General features: G+C 42.4%; 3 non-coding genes across 3 annotated transcripts; all 3 read left to right on the forward strand.

Annotated features, from left to right (window-relative positions):
* Positions 1-4,877: 4,877 nt before the first annotated feature.
* trnan-guu (transfer RNA asparagine (anticodon GUU)) lies at positions 4,878-4,951 on the forward strand. The gene has a single exon. It is a non-coding gene; the product is annotated as a tRNA-Asn (tRNA).
* Positions 4,952-8,195: 3,244 nt separating this feature from the next.
* Positions 8,196-8,286, forward strand: trnar-ucu (transfer RNA arginine (anticodon UCU)). The gene is given in 2 exon segments: positions 8,196-8,232; positions 8,251-8,286. It is a non-coding gene; the product is annotated as a tRNA-Arg (tRNA).
* Positions 8,287-11,997: 3,711 nt separating this feature from the next.
* trnar-ucu (transfer RNA arginine (anticodon UCU)) lies at positions 11,998-12,087 on the forward strand. Its single transcript is given in 2 exon segments — positions 11,998-12,034; positions 12,053-12,087. It is a non-coding gene; the product is annotated as a tRNA-Arg (tRNA).
* Positions 12,088-19,349: the final 7,262 nt, after the last annotated feature.

Raw genomic sequence — 19,349 nt, forward strand, 5'->3', positions numbered from 1 at the left:
ATTTGCAGATAACAAGCACGCAGCCAGCTAGACAACTGGAGTTAACCCATTTTGCATTTTTGGCTGACAAAATTGTCCAAGAGATCACCACAAGTCTGAGTTCCACTACATGCTGCCTTTATGCATTGTCTACCAGATTTTTAAAGTCTACGGTGAGCAGTCTGTTGGCTCCAATCACTCAAAAAGTCAACATGTCGCTTGGATCTGGAATATTCCCAAGAGCCTTAAAACTGCGGTCATTAAGCCTCTCTTAAAGAAGAGCAGTCTTGATGCCACAGTGCTAAATAATTACCGGCCCATCTCAAACCTACTACTACTACTCAGTTGTCCATTATTTTATTTTTTTTATCTTTTATTATCAAAAACATCTTACAAGTATTTACATATATTTACATAATTGTACAGACAAACATCACACACAAGTGCAAGGGAATGGGATACACAAGGGCAGGGGGAGAAGAGACAAAAAATTACAGAAAATCAAACACACAATCGTTCTTCAAACTTTCTTCAGTGATGGGGGGTGATGCCGTGGATGGGGGGGTGATGCCGGGGTCAGAAGATGATGTCCAGGTTTCCAGAGGGTATAAGGTGGATCAGGGTGTTGTGGGGGATGAGGTGGGTGATGAACCAGTGCTCTGCTGCCATGTGGAGGTGTCGGAGGTGTGCGGCCTAGAGTCCTTTGAAGATGGGCCAAGGTTCTGCTGTTTTATTGTCACGGAGATGGATGTTCCTGTTGAGATATAATGTATACCGGGCTATGGAGAGGGTTACAGTTGTCCATTCAGGCGTGCAAATTATTTACAATGACAGAAAATGCGCTGCTGTTACAAATTGGAATAAGAGATGGAAAAGTATCCCTGCACACACAGATTAACTGCACTCTTTTCACTTTTTGATTCTCAGTTTGTTGGCAAGGAATGACTGACGTAGACCCATTTTGGATGAAAACCGTGTTTTGCGTTTGTGGAAATGAGCATCACGCAAGGATGTATGGGCTCTGTGGCGCAATGGATAGCGCATTGGACTTCTAGGCATTAGTTGCAAGGCCTTTCAAAGGTTGTGGGTTGAGTCCCACCAGAGTCGCTAATGGTGAGAGCTCAGAAGGCAAGAAGAAAGAGGAAAAACATGTCCGAAATGCCCTCTCAGCCTGTGGTTACCCCACTTGGGCTCTCAACAGAGTGAAGAGAACCATGAAGCAGGACAAAAGGGAAACTGAACAGAGAAGGAAGGGTGTTTCTATCCCTTATGTCTCTGGCCTGTCGGAAAAACTGCAGAGAATTTTTAGACAACACGAAGTCCCTGTTTATTTTAAACCAGGAAACACTTTAAGACAAAAACTGGTTCATCCTAAGGACAAGTTGCCGACTCAAAAACAGAGCAATGTAGTTTATTCGATCCAATGCAGTGAAGAAAGCTGTAAAGAACGGTACATAAGTGAGACAAAACAGCCTCTACACAAGAGGCTTTATCAGCACAGAAGAAATACAAGTTCAGGACCACAGAGCGCCGTGCATCTCCATCTTGAAGCCTCTAATCACTCGTTTGAAGACGGTGAGGTGAAGGTTTTAAGCAGGGAGAAAAGATGGTTTGAAAGAGGAGTCAAGGAGGCTATTTTTGTTAAAAAAAGAAAAACCTTCTTTAAACAGAAATGGAGGGCTAAGATTTAATCTTCCTGTTATTTATAATGGGATACTGAACCCCTGGAAAGGTAGAGGACCAGGACCAGGACATTTAGATGCTAATCAGGTACTCAGGGTGGTTGAGCCAGGGTCTCACAAAGACAAAGAGGATTCTAATAGCCCATTAAAATTCTGAATAGGCTAGCTCGGTAGATACAGGGGGGGAGTTTCTGTTGAAACAAACAACTCTTTCTTACTTCAGGAAGGCTCCTCCCAATGGGCGGGTCTTACCACAGAACAGTATTAATATCGGAGTTCTCGATCTAAATTCTTTTATTGACAATGACTCTTGGATGAGAGTCGAAACGTCTATTTTTTCAAACTGAGTCCAGATGACTACAACTGAAGCTTTTTCTACAATGGTGAGAGAACATTTTTGTTTTTTACAATGGAACGTCTGCGCGCTTTACTATCTGATAAAAGGCACTGCTGAACAAGGTTTATTGCCAAGTGTGCTTGAAAAAGTAAGCAAATACATCGGCATTATGTCAAATAACATTATCTTGCAATTTTTCCTCAATATCCAGATTAACTGCAGTATATTGAGTGCGCAATAAATTGGCGAGAGTCGATTGATTGAAAGACTTCCAGTTTTTTTTTATAGCTACATTGGTACAGGGGATTTAGCTCAACGGTAGAAAGATTGATGCCCTCGCTCTCCATTAAACAACGTTGATTGGACAGGGGCTGAACTTTCAAATGTTGCTGGCTCGCTTTCAAAAAAAAAAGATGTTGCGGCTTGTCGAGTCGCAAATATTTTATTGACTGGGCTGGATGTCTCTGTGGCGCAATTGGCCAGCGCACTCGGCTGTTAACCGGGAGGTTGGTGGTTCGAGCCCACCCAGGGGCGACAAGCTATTTTGGAAGAGCTATCGCAGGCAAAATCCATGAGGTAACATTGTTTGCTGAATATCTACCTGAAACAGGTTGGAGTAACATTTTAGAGGCGCTGTGGCTTAGTTGGTCAAAGTGCCTGTCTAGTAAATCCCAGCAGTGCTTTCATGATAGCCTTTCAAGCAAATCAGTTGTTTACATGTACAGAAAAACATATCACCCGAAAGAGCTATTTAGCAATTATAGATTGAACAGTATCCCTGAATAAACAGAGTAAATGCACTCTTTTCACTCCTTGTTTCTCAGTTTGATGGTAAGGAATGATTGATGTAGACCGTTTTCGGATGACTGTTTTCTTTTGTGAAAAAGGGGAATCAGACAAAAGTTGCAAAGGCATTCAAAGGCTGTGAGTTCGAGACCCACCAGAGTCACTGTTGTAACCCCTGTTATCTACATTGGTAAATAGGAAAGCCTGCTTGTGTTATTAACTGATGAAAGGAACTGCTAAACTTGGTTCAATTACCACAGAATCCCAGTGTGCTATAGGCTGGCCACTGCTTGGTAGGAGTTTCCCGTACGTGAGTGACTGTTCCTTCCTTCCTTCACGCCCCGCTCAACCTCGTCTTCTTCTAAAGAGCTTGGCGCTGTCCTCAGAAGCTTTGGTCTTACTCCGCACCTGAGTGGCCCCACCAAGGGCAAAGGGCACACTCTGGACCTGCTAATGACAAAGCGGGTTAACATTTCAAATTACAGTGTGGTAAATGTTACTTTGTCTGATGGTTTCTGTATTTCTCCAGGTGCAATGAGTTTGCAGTCTTCTTTGCAAGACTCAGTTCAGAACATTAAAAATACCATTATTTGCAGATAACAAGCACGCAGCCAGCTAGACAACTGGAGTTAACCCATTTTGCATTTTTAGCTGACAAAACTGTCCAAGAGATCACCACAAGTCTGAGTTCCACTACATGCTGCCTTTATGCATTGTCTACCAGATTTTTAAAGTCTACGGTGAGCAGTCTGTTGGCTCCAATCACTCAAAAAGTCAACATGTCGCTTGGATCTGGAATATTCCCAAGAGCCTTAAAACTGCGGTCATTAAGCCTCTCTTAAAGAAGAGCAGTCTTGATGCCACAGTGCTAAATAATTACCGGCCCATCTCAAACCTACTACTACTACTCAGTTGTCCATTATTTTATTTTTTTTATCTTTTATTATCAAAAACATCTTACAAGTATTTACATATATTTACATAATTGTACAGACAAACATCACACACAAGTGCAAGGGAATGGGATACACAAGGGCAGGGGGAGAAGAGACAAAAAATTACAGAAAATCAAACACACAATCGTTCTTCAAACTTTCTTCAGTGATGGGGGGTGATGCCGTGGATGGGGGGGTGATGCCGGGGTCAGAAGATGATGTCCAGGTTTCCAGAGGGTATAAGGTGGATCAGGGTGTTGTGGGGGATGAGGTGGGTGATGAACCGGTGCTCTGCTGCCATGTGGAGGTGTCGGAGGTGTGCGGCCAAGAGTCCTTTGAAGATGGGCCAAGGTTCTGCTGTTTTATTGTCACGGAGATGGATGTTCCTGTTGAGATATAATGTATACCGGGCTATGGAGAGGGTTACAGTTGTCCATTCAGGCGTGCAAATTATTTACAATGACAGAAAATGCGCTGCTGTTACAAATTGGAATAAGAGATGGAAAAGTATCCCTGCACACACAGATTAACTGCACTCTTTTCACTTTTTGATTCTCAGTTTGTTGGCAAGGAATGACTGACGTAGACCCATTTTGGATGAAAACCGTGTTTTGCGTTTGTGGAAATGAGCATCACGCAAGGGTGTATGGGCTCTGTGGCGCAATGGATAGCGCATTGGACTTCTAGGCATTAGTTTCAAGGGCTTTCAAAGGTTGTGGGTTGAGTCCCACTAGAGTCGCTAATGGTGAGAGAACATTTTTGTTTTTTACAATGGAACGTCTGCGCGCTTTACTATCTGATAAAAGGCACTGCTGAACGAGGTTTATTGCCAAGTGTGCTTGAAAAAGTAAGCAAATACATCGGCATTATGTCAAATAACATTATCTTGCAATTTTTCCTCAATATCCAGATTAACTGCAGTATATTGAGTGCGCAATAAATTGGCGAGAGTCGATTGATTGAAAGACTTCCAGTTTTTTTATAGCTACATTGGTACAGGGGATTTAGCTCAAAGGTAGAAAGATTGATGCCCTCGCTCTCCATTAAACACAGTTGATTGGACAGGGGCTGAACTTTCGAATGTTGCTGGCTCGCTTTAAAAAAAAAAAAGATGTTGCGGCTTGTCGAGTCGCAAATATTTTTTCAACCTGGCTGGATGTCTCTGTGGCGCAATTGGCCAGCGCGCTCGGCTGTTAACCGGGAGGTTGGTGGTTCGAGCCCACCCAGGGACGACAAGCTATTTTGGAAGAGCTATCGCAGGCAAAATCCACGAGGTAACATTGTTTGCTGAATATCTACCTGAAACAGGTTGGAGTAACATTTTAGAGGCGCTGTGGCTTAGTTGGTCAAAGTGCCTGTCTAGTAAATCCCAGCAGTGCTTTCATGATAGCCTTTCAAGCAAATCAGTTGTTTACATGTACAGAAAAACATATCACCCGAAAGAGCTATTTTGCAATTATAGATTGAACAGTATCCCTGAATAAACAGAGTAAATGCACTCTTTTCACTCCTTGTTTCTCAGTTTGATGGTAAGGAATGATTGATGTAGACTGTTTTCGGATGACTGTTTTCTTTTGTGAAAAAGGGGAATCAGACAAAAGTTGCAAAGGCATTCAAAGGCTGTGAGTTCGAGACCCACCAGAGTCACTGTTGTAACCCCTGTTATCTACATTGGTAAATAGGAAAGCCTGCTTGTGTTATTAACTGATGAAAGGAACTGCTAAACTTGGTTCAATTACCACAGAATCCCAGTGTGCTATAGGCTGGCCACTGCTTGGTAGGAGTTTCCCGTACGTGAGTGACTGTTCCTTCCTTCCTTCACGCCCCGCTCAACCTTGTCTTCTTCTAAAGAGCTTGGCGCTGTCCTCAGAAGCTTTGGTCTTACTCAGCACCTGAGTGGCCCCACCAAGGGCAAAGGGCACACTCTGGACCTGCTAATGACAAAGCGGGTTAACATTTCAAATTACAGTGTGGTAAATGTTACTTTGTCTGATGGTTTCTGTATTTCTCCAGGTGCAATGAGTTTGCAGTCTTCTTTGCAAGACTCAGTTCAGAACATTAAAAATACCATTATTTGCAGATAACAAGCACGCAGCCAGCTAGACAACTGGAGTTAACCCATTTTGCATTTGTGGCTGACAAAACTGTCCAAGAGATCACCACAAGTCTGAGTTCCACTACATGCTGCCTTTATGCATTGCCTACTAGATTTTTAAAGTCGATGGTGAGCAGTGTGTTGGCTCCAATCACTCAAAAAGTCAACATGTTGCTTGGATCTGGAATATTCCCAAGAGCCTTAAAACTGCGGTCATTAAGCCTCTCTTAAAGAAGAGCAGTCTTGATGCCACAGTGCTAAATAATTACCGGCCCATCTCAAACCTACTACTACTACTCAGTTGTCCAATTTTTTTTATTTTTATCTTTCGAGTCCCATCATTGTAAGCATTCAGCTGAGTGGCGCAGCGGAAGCGTGCTGGGCCCATGACCCAGAGGTCAATGGACTGAAGCCATGCTTTGCTAGGACATTTTTACTTGCATTGAAGGGGATTTTAATCAGAATGTATCAAGCTAGTCAGTAATGTGTTGGATGACTGAAGCCGATCTTCAGTGCAAGCTCCCCTTTCCACATTACCTTTGAATCTAGTAGCACATTGCTTTTGACCATCCTATACAGACTACTATGGCATCTTTAATCAAGGGGATGTAGCTCAGTGGTAGAGCGCTATGGATACAAGTGAAATGAAACTGGATGGGTGTCAAGAGAGGCATAGAAAAATCTCATCCATTTAGGATGCAGCATGCAATATGTAGTAATCAACCTTTAGCTGTTCCATGCAATGTAGCAGCAGTTGTACTTGAAAGCATCCCTTCACAGGGACTGGAACTTAAATCTAACTCCTTAGAACACTCGGCCAGAATATGTGGAGGAGCACAACACAAACTCAGAGCTGCTTGATAGTGCTTCTTACCCCATTTAAAAAAAAAAACTGTTTTAAAAATCACAAAGTGGCTCTATTTGGCTGAACCAAAAGCAAAATACAAATCCCGACATATGTGCTTCTTTCCATTACATGCAGAACCAAGCACATTTAGATATTAAAAATGCTTGTTTAAAAGCTGGTGACCCAACTATGTACTGTTCCTTAACCTCTCAAACATCAATGAGGCTTATGTTACAATTCAATCTGTTACACTTGATCTTTAAATTTCTCATATGGTCTAGGGGTTAGAATTTGTAGTTCTCGCCGAGGCAGCCTGGTCGGCATTCCCAACTTCCAGTATGGGTATGTCTTGCCAAACCTGAGCTTACAATGCTTAATAAAACATGCTGTCTGCAGATATCATTGAAGCAATCCTGCAAGAATTCATGGAGGGTTAAATATGGTAATGTAATTGCGTTGGTTTCTGTATTTCTCCAGGTGCAATGAGTTTGCAGTCTTCTTTGCAAGACTCAGTTCAGAACATTAAAAATACCATTATTTGCAGATAACAAGCACGCAGCCAGCTAGACAACTGGAGTTAACCCATTTTGCATTTTTGGCTGACAAAACTGTCCAAGAGATCACCACAAGTCTGAGTTCCACTACATGCTGCCTTTATGCATTGCCTACTAGATTTTTAAAGTCTACGGTGAGCAGTCTGTTGGCTCCAATCACTCAAAAAGTCAACATGTTGCTTGGATCTGGAATATTCCCAAGAGCCTTAAAACTGTGGTCATTAAGCCTCTCTTAAAGAAGAGCAGTCTTGATGCCACAGTGCTAAATAATTACCGGCCCATCTCAAACCTACTACTACTACTCAGTTGTCCATTATTTTATTTTTTTTATCTTTTATTATCAAAAACATCTTACAAGTATTTACATATATTTACATACTTGTACAGACAAACATCTCATACAAGTGCAAGGGAATGGGATACACAAGGGCAGGGGGAGAAGAGACAACAAAATTACAGAAAATCAAACACACAATCATTCTCCAAACTTTCTTCAGTGATGGGGGTTGATGCCGTGGTTGGGGGTGGTGATGCCGAGGTCAGAAGATGATGTCCAGGTTTCCAGAGGGTATAAGGTGGATCAGGGTGTTGTGGGGGACGAGGTGGGTGATGAACCGGTGCTCTGCTGCCATGTCGAGGTGTCGGAGGTGTGCGGCTAAGAGTCCTTTGAAGATGGGCCAAGGTTCTGCTGTTTTATTGTCACGGAGATGGATGTTCCTGTTGAGATATAATGTATACCGGGCTATGGAGAGGGTTACTGTTGTCCATTCAGGCGTGCAAATTATTTACAATGACAGAAAATGCGCTGCTGTTACAAATTGGAATAAGAGATGGAAAAGTATCCCTGCACACACAGATTAACTGCACTCTTTTCACTTTTTGATTCTCAGTTTGTTGGCAAGGAATGACTGACGTAGACCCATTTTGGATGAAAACCGTGTTTTGCGTTTGTGGAAATGAGCATCACGCAAGGATGTATGGACTCTGTGGCGCAATGGATAGCGCATTGGACTTCTAGGCATTAGTTGCAAGGGCTTTCAAAGGTTGTGGGTTGGAGTCCCACCAGAGTCGATAATGGTGAGAGAACAGTTTTGTTTTTTACAATGAAAAGTCTGCGCGCTTTACTATCTGATAAAAGGCACTGCTGAACGAGGTTTATTGCCAAGTGTGCTTGAAAAAGTAAGCAAATACATCGGCATTATGTCAAATAACATTATCTTGCAATTTTTCCTCAATATCCAGATTAACTGCAGTATATTGAGTGCGCAATAAATTGGTGAGAGTCGATTGATTGAAAGACTTCCAGTTTTTTTATAGCTACATTGGTACAGGGGATTTAGCTCAAAGGTAGAAAGATTGATGCCCTCGCTCTCCATTAAACACAGTTGATTGGACAGGGGCTGAACTTTCGAATGTTGCTGGCTCGCTTGTCGAGTCGCAAATATTTTGTCAACTGGGCTGGATGTCTCTGTGGCGCAATTAGCCAGTGCGCTCGGCTGGTGACCAGGAGGTTGGTGGTTTGAGCCCACCCAGGGACGACAAGCTATTTTGGAAGAGCTATCGCAGGCAAAATCCACGAGGTAACATTGTTTGCTGAATATCTACCTGAAACAGGTTGGGGTAACATTTTAGAGGCGCTGTGGCTTAGTTGGTCAAAGTGCCTGTCTAGTAAATCCCAGCAGTGCCTTCATGATAGCCTTTCAAGCAAATCAGTTGTTTACATGTACAGAAAAACATATCACCCAAAAGAGCTATTTTGCAATTAGAGATTGAACAGTATCCCTGAATAAACAGAGTAAATGCACTCTTTTCACTCCTTTTTTCTCAGTTTGATGGTAAGGAATGATTGATGTAGACCGTTTTCGGATGACTGTTTTGCTTTTGTGAAAAAGGGGAATCAGACAAAAGTTGCAAAGGCATTCAAAGGCTGTGAGTTCGAGCCCACCAGAGTCACTGTTGTAACCCCTGTTATCTACATTGGTAAATAGGAAAGCCTGCTTGTGTTATTAACTGATGAAAGGAACTGCTAAACTTGGTTCAATTACCACAGAATTCCAGTGTGCTATAGGCTGGCCACTGCTTGGTAGGAGTTTCCCGTACGTGAGTGACTGTTCCTTCCTTCCTTCACGCCCCGCTCAACCTTGTCTTCTTCTAAAGAGCTTGGCGCTGTCCTCAGAAGCTTTGGTCTTACTCAGCACCTGAGTGGCCCCACCAAGGGCAAAGGGCACACTCTGGACCTGCTAATGACAAAGCGGGTTAACATTTCAAATTACAGTGTGGTAAATGTTACTTTGTCTGATGGTTTCTGTATTTCTCCAGGTGCAATGAGTTTGCAGTCTTCTTTGCAAGACTCAGTTCAGAACATTAAAAATACCATTATTTGCAGATAACAAGCACGCAGCCAGCTAGACAACTGGAGTTAACCCATTTTGCATTTGTGGCTGACAAAACTGTCCAAGAGATCACCACAAGTCTGAGTTCCACTACATGCTGCCTTTATGCATTGCCTACTAGATTTTTAAAGTCGATGGTGAGCAGTGTGTTGGCTCCAATCACTCAAAAAGTCAACATGTTGCTTGGATCTGGAATATTCCCAAGAGCCTTAAAACTGCGGTCATTAAGCCTCTCTTAAAGAAGAGCAGTCTTGATGCCACAGTGCTAAATAATTACCGGCCCATCTCAAACCTACTACTACTACTCAGTTGTCCAATTTTTTTTATTTTTATCTTTCGAGTCCCATCATTGTAAGCATTCAGCTGAGTGGCGCAGCAGAAGCGTGCTGGGCCCATGACCCAGAGGTCAATGGACTGAAGCCATGCTTTGCTAGGACATTTTTACTTGCATTGAAGGGGATTTTAATCAGAATGTATCAAGCTAGTCAGTAATGTGTTGGATGACTGAAGCCGATCTTCAGTGCAAGCTCCCCTTTCCACATTACCTTTGAATCTAGTAGCACATTGCTTTTGACCATCCTATACAGACTACTATGGCATCTTTAATCAAGGGGATGTAGCTCAGTGGTAGAGCGCTATGGATACAAGTGAAATGAAACTGGATGGGTGTCAAGAGAGGCATAGAAAAATCTCATCCATTTAGGATGCAGCATGCAATATGTAGTAATCAACCTTTAGCTGTTCCATGCAATGTAGCAGCAGTTGTACTTGAAAGCATCCCTTCACAGGGACTGGAACTTAAATCTAACTCCTTAGAACACTCGGCCAGAATATGTGGAGGAGCACAACACAAACTCAGAGCTGCTTGATAGTGCTTCTTACCCCATTTAAAAAAAAAAACTGTTTTAAAAATCACAAAGTGGCTCTATTTGGCTGAACCAAAAGCAAAATACAAATCCCGACATATGTGCTTCTTTCCATTACATGCAGAACCAAGCACATTTAGATATTAAAAATGCTTGTTTAAAAGCTGGTGACCCAACTATGTACTGTTCCTTAACCTCTCAAACATCAATGAGGCTTATGTTACAATTCAATCTGTTACACTTGATCTTTAAATTTCTCATATGGTCTAGGGGTTAGAATTTGTAGTTCTCGCCGAGGCAGCCTGGTCGACATTCCCAACTTCCAGTATGGGTATGTCTTGCCAAACCTGAGCTTACAATGCTTAATAAAACATGCTGTCTGCAGATATCATTGAAGCAATCCTGCAAGAATTCATGGAGGGTTAAATATGGTAATGTAATTGCGTTGGTTTCTGTATTTCTCCAGGTGCAATGAGTTTGCAGTCTTCTTTGCAAGACTCAGTTCAGAACATTAAAAATACCATTATTTGCAGATAACAAGCACGCAGCCAGCTAGACAACTGGAGTTAACCCATTTTGCATTTTTGGCTGACAAAACTGTCCAAGAGATCACCACAAGTCTGAGTTCCACTACATGCTGCCTTTATGCATTGCCTACTAGATTTTTAAAGTCTACGGTGAGCAGTCTGTTGGCTCCAATCACTCAAAAAGTCAACATGTTGCTTGGATCTGGAATATTCCCAAGAGCCTTAAAACTGTGGTCATTAAGCCTCTCTTAAAGAAGAGCAGTCTTGATGCCACAGTGCTAAATAATTACCGGCCCATCTCAAACCTACTACTACTACTCAGTTGTCCATTATTTTATTTTTTTTATCTTTTATTATCAAAAACATCTTACAAGTATTTACATATATTTACATACTTGTACAGACAAACATCTCATACAAGTGCAAGGGAATGGGATACACAAGGGCAGGGGGAGAAGAGACAACAAAATTACAGAAAATCAAACACACAATCATTCTCCAAACTTTCTTCAGTGATGGGGGTTGATGCCGTGGTTGGGGGTGGTGATGCCGAGGTCAGAAGATGATGTCCAGGTTTCCAGAGGGTATAAGGTGGATCAGGGTGTTGTGGGGGACGAGGTGGGTGATGAACCGGTGCTCTGCTGCCATGTCGAGGTGTCGGAGGTGTGCGGCTAAGAGTCCTTTGAAGATGGGCCAAGGTTCTGCTGTTTTATTGTCACGGAGATGGATGTTCCTGTTGAGATATAATGTATACCGGGCTATGGAGAGGGTTACTGTTGTCCATTCAGGCGTGCAAATTATTTACAATGACAGAAAATGCGCTGCTGTTACAAATTGGAATAAGAGATGGAAAAGTATCCCTGCACACACAGATTAACTGCACTCTTTTCACTTTTTGATTCTCAGTTTGTTGGCAAGGAATGACTGACGTAGACCCATTTTGGATGAAAACCGTGTTTTGCGTTTGTGGAAATGAGCATCACGCAAGGATGTATGGACTCTGTGGCGCAATGGATAGCGCATTGGACTTCTAGGCATTAGTTGCAAGGGCTTTCAAAGTTGTGGGTTGGAGTCCCACCAGAGTCGATAATGGTGAGAGAACAGTTTTGTTTTTTACAATGAAAAGTCTGCGCGCTTTACTATCTGATAAAAGGCACTGCTGAACGAGGTTTATTGCCAAGTGTGTTTGAAAAAGTAAGCAAATACATCGGCATTATGTCAAATAACATTATCTTGCAATTTTTCCTCAATATCCAGATTAACTGCAGTATATTGAGTGCGCAATAAATTGGTGAGAGTCGATTGATTGAAAGACTTCCAGTTTTTTTATAGCTACATTGGTACAGGGGATTTAGCTCAAAGGTAGAAAGATTGATGCCCTCGCTCTCCATTAAACACAGTTGATTGGACAGGGGCTGAACTTTCGAATGTTGCTGGCTCGCTTGTCGAGTCGCAAATATTTTGTCAACTGGGCTGGATGTCTCTGTGGCGCAATTGGCCAGTGCGCTCGGCTGGTGACCAGGAGGTTGGTGGTTTGAGCCCACCCAGGGACGACAAGCTATTTTGGAAGAGCTATCGCAGGCAAAATCCACGAGGTAACATTGTTTGCTGAATATCTACCTGAAACAGGTTGGGGTAACATTTTAGAGGCGCTGTGGCTTAGTTGGTCAAAGTGCCTGTCTAGTAAATCCCAGCAGTGCCTTCATGATAGCCTTTCAAGCAAATCAGTTGTTTACATGTACAGAAAAACATATCACCCGAAAGAGCTATTTTGCAATTAGAGATTGAACAGTATCCCTGAATAAACAGAGTAAATGCACTCTTTTCACTCCTTGTTTCTCAGTTTGATGGTAAGGAATGATTGATGTAGACCGTTTTCGGATGACTGTTTTGCTTTTGTGAAAAAGGGGAATCAGACAAAAGTTGCAAAGGCATTCAAAGGCTGTGAGTTCGAGACCCACCAGAGTCACTGTTGTAACCCCTGTTATCTACATTGGTAAATAGGAAAGCCTGCTTGTGTTATTAACTGATGAAAGGAACTGCTAAACTTGGTTCAATTACCACAGAATCCCAGTGTGCTATAGGCTGGCCACTGCTTGGTAGGAGTTTCCCGTACGTGAGTGACTGTTCCTTCCTTCCTTCACGCCCCGCTCAATTTTGTCTTCTTCTAAAGAGCTTGGCGCTGTCCTCAGAAGCTTTGGTCTTACTCAGCACCTGAGTGGCCCCACCAAGGGCAAAGGGCACACTCTGGACCTGCTAATGACAAAGCGGGTTAACATTTCAAATTACAGTGTGGTAAATGTTACTTTGTCTGATGGTTTCTGTATTTCTCCAGGTGCAATGAGTTTGCAGTCTTCTTTGCAAGACTCAGTTCAGAACATTAAAAATACCATTATTTGCAGATAACAAGCACGCAGCCAGCTAGACAACTGGAGTTAACCCATTTTGCATTTGTGGCTGACAAAACTGTCCAAGAGATCACCACAAGTCTGAGTTCCACTACATGCTGCCTTTATGCATTGCCTACTAGATTTTTAAAGTCGATGGTGAGCAGTGTGTTGGCTCCAATCACTCAAAAAGTCAACATGTTGCTTGGATCTGGAATATTCCCAAGAGCCTTAAAACTGCGGTCATTAAGCCTCTCTTAAAGAAGAGCAGTCTTGATGCCACAGTGCTAAATAATTACCGGCCCATCTCAAACCTACTACTACTACTCAGTTGTCCAATTTTTTTTATTTTTATCTTTCGAGTCCCATCATTGTAAGCATTCAGCTGAGTGGCGCAGCGGAAGCGTGCTGGGCCCATGACCCAGAGGTCAATGGACTGAAGCCATGCTCTGCTAGGACATTTTTACTTGCATTGAAGGGGATTTTAATCAGAATGTATCAAGCTAGTCAGTAATGTGTTGGATGACTGAAGCCGATCTTCAGTGCAAGCTCCCCTTTCCACATTACCTTTGAATCTAGTAGCACATTGCTTTTGACCATCCTATACAGACTACTATGGCATCTTTAATCAAGGGGATGTAGCTCAGTGGTAGAGCGCTATGGATACAAGTGAAATGAAACTGGATGGGTGTCAAGAGAGGCATAGAAAAATCTCATCCATTTAGGATGCAGCATGCAATATGTAGTAATCAACCTTTAGCTGTTCCATGCAATGTAGCAGCAGTTGTACTTGAAAGCATCCCTTCACAGGGACTGGAACTTAAATCTAACTCCTTAGAACACTCGGCCAGAATATGTGGAGGAGCACAACACAAACTCAGAGCTGCTTGATAGTGCTTCTTACCCCATTTAAAAAAAAAAACTGTTTTAAAAATCACAAAGTGGCTCTATTTGGCTGAACCAAAAGCAAAATACAAATCCCGACATATGTGCTTCTTTCCATTACATGCAGAACCAAGCACATTTAGATATTAAAAATGCTTGTTTAAAAGCTGGTGACCCAACTATGTACTGTTCCTTAACCTCTCAAACATCAATGAGGCTTATGTTACAATTCAATCTGTTACACTTGATCTTTAAATTTCTCATATGGTCTAGGGGTTAGAATTTGTAGTTCTCGCCGAGGCAGCCTGGTCGACATTCCCAACTTCCAGTATGGGTATGTCTTGCCAAACCTGAGCTTACAATGCTTAATAAAACATGCTGTCTGCAGATATCATTGAAGCAATCCTGCAAGAATTCATGGAGGGTTAAATATGGTAATGTAATTGCGTTGGTTTCTGTATTTCTCCAGGTGCAATGAGTTTGCAGTCTTCTTTGCAAGACTCAGTTCAGAACATTAAAAATACCATTATTTGCAGATAACAAGCACGCAGCCAGCTAGACAACTGGAGTTAACCCATTTTGCATTTTTGGCTGACAAAACTGTCCAAGAGATCACCACAAGTCTGAGTTCCACTACATGCTGCCTTTATGCATTGCCTACTAGATTTTTAAAGTCTACGGTGAGCAGTCTGTTGGCTCCAATCACTCAAAAAGTCAACATGTTGCTTGGATCTGGAATATTCCCAAGAGCCTTAAAACTGTGGTCATTAAGCCTCTCTTAAAGAAGAGCAGTCTTGATGCCACAGTGCTAAATAATTACCGGCCCATCTCAAACCTACTACTACTACTCAGTTGTCCATTATTTTATTTTTTTTATCTTTTATTATCAAAAACATCTTACAAGTATTTACATATATTTACATACTTGTACAGACAAACATCTCATACAAGTGCAAGGGAATGGGATACACAAGGGCAGGGGGAGAAGAGACAACAAAATTACAGAAAATCAAACACACAATCATTCTCCAAACTTTCTTCAGTGATGGGGGTTGATGCCGTGGTTGGGGGGGGTGATGCCGGGGTCAGAAGATGATGTCCAGGATTCCAGAGGGTATAAGGTGGATCAGGGTGTTGTGGGGGACGAGGTGGGTGATGAACCGGTGCTCTGCTGCCATGTCGAGGTGTCGGAGGTGTGCGGCTAAGAGTCCTTTGAAGATGGGCCAAGGTTCTGCTGTTTTATTGTCACGGAGATGGATGTTCCTGTTGAGATATAATGTATACCGGGCAATGGAGAGGGTTACAGTTGTCCATTCAGGCGTGCAAATTATCTACAATGACAGAAAATGCGCTGCTGTTACAAATTGGAATAAGAGATGGAAAAGTATCCCTGCACACACAGATTAACTGCACTCTTTTCACTTTTTGATTCTCAGTTTGTTGGCAAGGAATGACTGACGTAGACCCATTTTGGATGAAAACCGTGTTTTGCGTTTGTGGAAATGAGCATCACGCAAGGATGTATGGGCTCTGTGGCGCAATGGATAGCGCATTGGACTTCTAGGCATTAGTTGCAAGGGCTTTCAAAGGTTGTGGTTTGGAGTCCCACCAGAGTCGCTAATGGTGAGGGAACAGTTTTGTTTTTTACAATGAAAAGTCTGCGCGCTTTACTATCTGATAAAAGGCACTGCTGAACGAGGTTTATTGCCAAGTGTGCTTGAAAAAGTAAGCAAATACATCGGCATTATGTCAAATAACATTATCTTGCAATTTTTCCTCAATATCCAGATTAACTGCAGTATATTGAGTGCGCAATAAATTGGTGAGAGTCGATTGATTGAAAGACTTCCAGTTTTTTTATAGCTACATTGGTACAGGGGATTTAGCTCAAAGGTAGAAAGATTGATGCCCTCGCTCTCCATTAAACACAGTTGATTGGACAGGGGCTGAACTTTCGAATGTTGCTGGCTCGCTTTAAAAAAAAAAAAGATGTTGCCGCTTGTCGAGTCGCAAATATTTTGTCAACTAGGCTGGATGTCTCTGTGGCGCAATTGGCCAGTGCGCTTGGCTGTTGACCGGGAGGTTGGTGGTTTGAGCCCACCCAGAGACGACAAGCTATTTTGGAAGAGCTATCGCAGGCAAAATCCACGAGGTAACATTGTTTGCTGAATATCTACCTGAAACAGGTTGGAGTAACATTTTAGAGGCGCTGTGGCTTAGTTGGTCAAAGTGCCTGTCTAGTAAATCCCAGCAGTGCCTTCATGATAGCCTTTCAAGCAAATCAGTTGTTTACATGTACAGAAAAACATATCACCCGAAAGAGCTATTTTGCAATTAGAGATTGAACAGTATCCCTGAATAAACAGAGTAAATGCACTCTTTTCACTCCTTGTTTCTCAGTTTGATGGTAAGGAATGATTGATGTAGACCGTTTTCGGATGATTGTTTTGCTTTTGTGAAAAAGGGGAATCAGACAAAAGTTGCAAAGGCATTCAAAGGCTGTGAGTTCGAGACCCACCAGAGTCACTGTTGTAACCCCTGTTATCTACATTGGTAAATAGGAAAGCCTGCTTGTGTTATTAACTGATGAAAGGAACTGCTAAACTTGGTTCAATTACCACAGAATCCCAGTGTGCTATAGGCTGGCCACTGCTTGGTAGGAGTTTCCCGTACGTGAGTGACTGTTCCTTCCTTCCTTCACGCCCCGCTCAACCTCGTCTTCTTCTAAAGAGCTTGGCGCTGTCCTCAGAAGCTTTGGTCTTACTCCGCACCTGAGTGGCCCCACCAAGGGCAAAGGGCACACTCTGGACCTGCTAATGACAAAGCGGGTTAACATTTCAAATTACAGTGTGGTAAATGTTACTTTGTCTGATGGTTTCTGTATTTCTCCAGGTGCAATGAGTTTGCAGTCTTCTTTGCAAGACTCAGTTCAGAACATTAAAAATACCATTATTTGCAGATAACAAGCACGCAGCCAGCTAGACAACTGGAGTTAACCCATTTTGCATTTGTGGCTGACAAAACTGTCCAAGAGATCACCACAAGTCTGAGTTCCACTACATGCTGCCTTTATGCATTGCCTACTAGATTTTTAAAGTCGATGGTGAGCAGTCTGTTGGCTCCAATCACTCAAAAAGTCAACATGTTGCTTGGATCTGGAATATTCCCAAGAGCCTTAAAACTGCGGTCATTAAGCCTCTCTTAAAGAAGAGCAGTCTTGATGCCACAGTGCTAAATAATTACCGGCCCATCTCAAACCTACTACTACTACTCAGTTGTCCAATTTTTTTTATTTTTATCTTTCGAGTCCCATCATTGTTAGCATTCAGCTGAGTGGCGCAGCGGAAGCGTGCTGGGCCCATGACCCAGAGGTCAATGGACTGAAGCCATGCTCTGCTAGGACATTTTTACTTGCATTGAAGGGGATTTTAATCAGAATGTATCAAGCTAGTCAGTAATGTGTTGGATGACTGAAGCCGATCTTCAGTGCAAGCTCCCCTTTCCACATTACCTTTGAATCTAGTAGCACATTGCTTTTGACCATCCTATACAAACTACTATGGCATCTTTAATCAAGGGGATGTAGCCCAGTGGTAGAGCGCTGTGGATACAAGTGAAATGAAACTGGATGGGTGTCAAGAGAGGCATAGAAAAATCTCATCCATTTAGGATACAGCATGCAATATGTAGTAATCAAACTTTAGCTGTTCCATGCAATGTAGCAGCAGTTGTACTTGAAAGCATCCCTTCACAGGGACTGGAACTTAAATCTAACTCCTTAGAACACTCGGCCAGAATATGTGGAGGAGCACAACACAAACTCAGAGCTGCTTGATAGTGCTTCTTACCCCATTTAAAAAAAAAAACTGTTTTAAAAATCACAAAGTGGCTCTATTTCGCTGAACCAAAAGCAAAATACAAATCCCGACATATGTGCTTCTTTCCATTACATGCAGAACCAAGCAAATTTAGATATTAAAAATGCTTGTTTAAAAGCTGGTGACCCAACTATGTACTGTTCCTTAACCTCTCAAACATCAATGAGGCTTATGTTACAATTCAATCTGTTACACTTGATCTTTAAATTTCTCATATGGTCTAGGGGTTAGAATTTGTAGTTCTCGCCGAGGCAGCCTGGTCGACATTCCCAACTTCCAGTATGGGTATGTCTTGCCAAACCTGAGCTTACAATGCTTAATAAAACATGCTGTCTGCAGATATCATTGAAGCAATCCTGCAAGAATTCATGGAGGGTTAAATATGGTAATGTAATTGCGTTGGTTTCTGTATTTCTCCAGGTGCAATGAGTTTGCAGTCTTCTTTGCAAGACTCAGTTCAGAACATTAAAAATACCATTATTTGCAGATAACAAGCACGCAGCCAGCTAGACAACTGGAGTTAACCCATTTTGCATTTTTGGCTGACAAAACTGTCCAAGAGATCACCACAAGTCTGAGTTCCACTACATGCTGCCTTTATGCATTGCCTACTAGATTTTTAAAGTCTACGGTGAGCAGTCTGTTGGCTCCAATCACTCAAAAAGTCAACATGTTGCTTGGATCTGGAATATTCCCAAGAGCCTTAAAACTGTGGTCATTAAGCCTCTCTTAAAGAAGAGCAGTCTTGATGCCACAGTGCTAAATAATTACCGGCCCATCTCAAACCTACTACTACTACTCAGTTGTCCATTATTTTATTTTTTTTATCTTTTATTATCAAAAACATCTTACAAGTATTTACATATATTTACATACTTGTACAGACAAACATCTCATACAAGTGCAAGGGAATGGGATACACAAGGGCAGGGGGAGAAGAGACAACAAAATTACAGAAAATCAAACACACAATCATTCTCCAAACTTTCTTCAGTGATGGGGGTTGATGCCGTGGTTGGGGGTGGTGATGCCGAGGTCAGAAGATGATGTCCAGGTTTCCAGAGGGTATAAGGTGGATCAGGGTGTTGTGGGGGACGAGGTGGGTGATGAACCGGTGCTCTGCTGCCATGTCGAGGTGTCGGAGGTGTGCGGCTAAGAGTCCTTTGAAGATGGGCCAAGGTTCTGCTGTTTTATTGTC

The sequence above is a fragment of the Eucyclogobius newberryi genome, unplaced genomic scaffold (assembly GCF_026437365.1).
Source record: "Eucyclogobius newberryi isolate DKJ021-1_F unplaced genomic scaffold, fEucNew1.0.hap1 SCAF_41, whole genome shotgun sequence".
In the NCBI taxonomy this organism is placed as follows: Eukaryota; Metazoa; Chordata; class Actinopteri; order Gobiiformes; family Gobiidae; genus Eucyclogobius; species Eucyclogobius newberryi.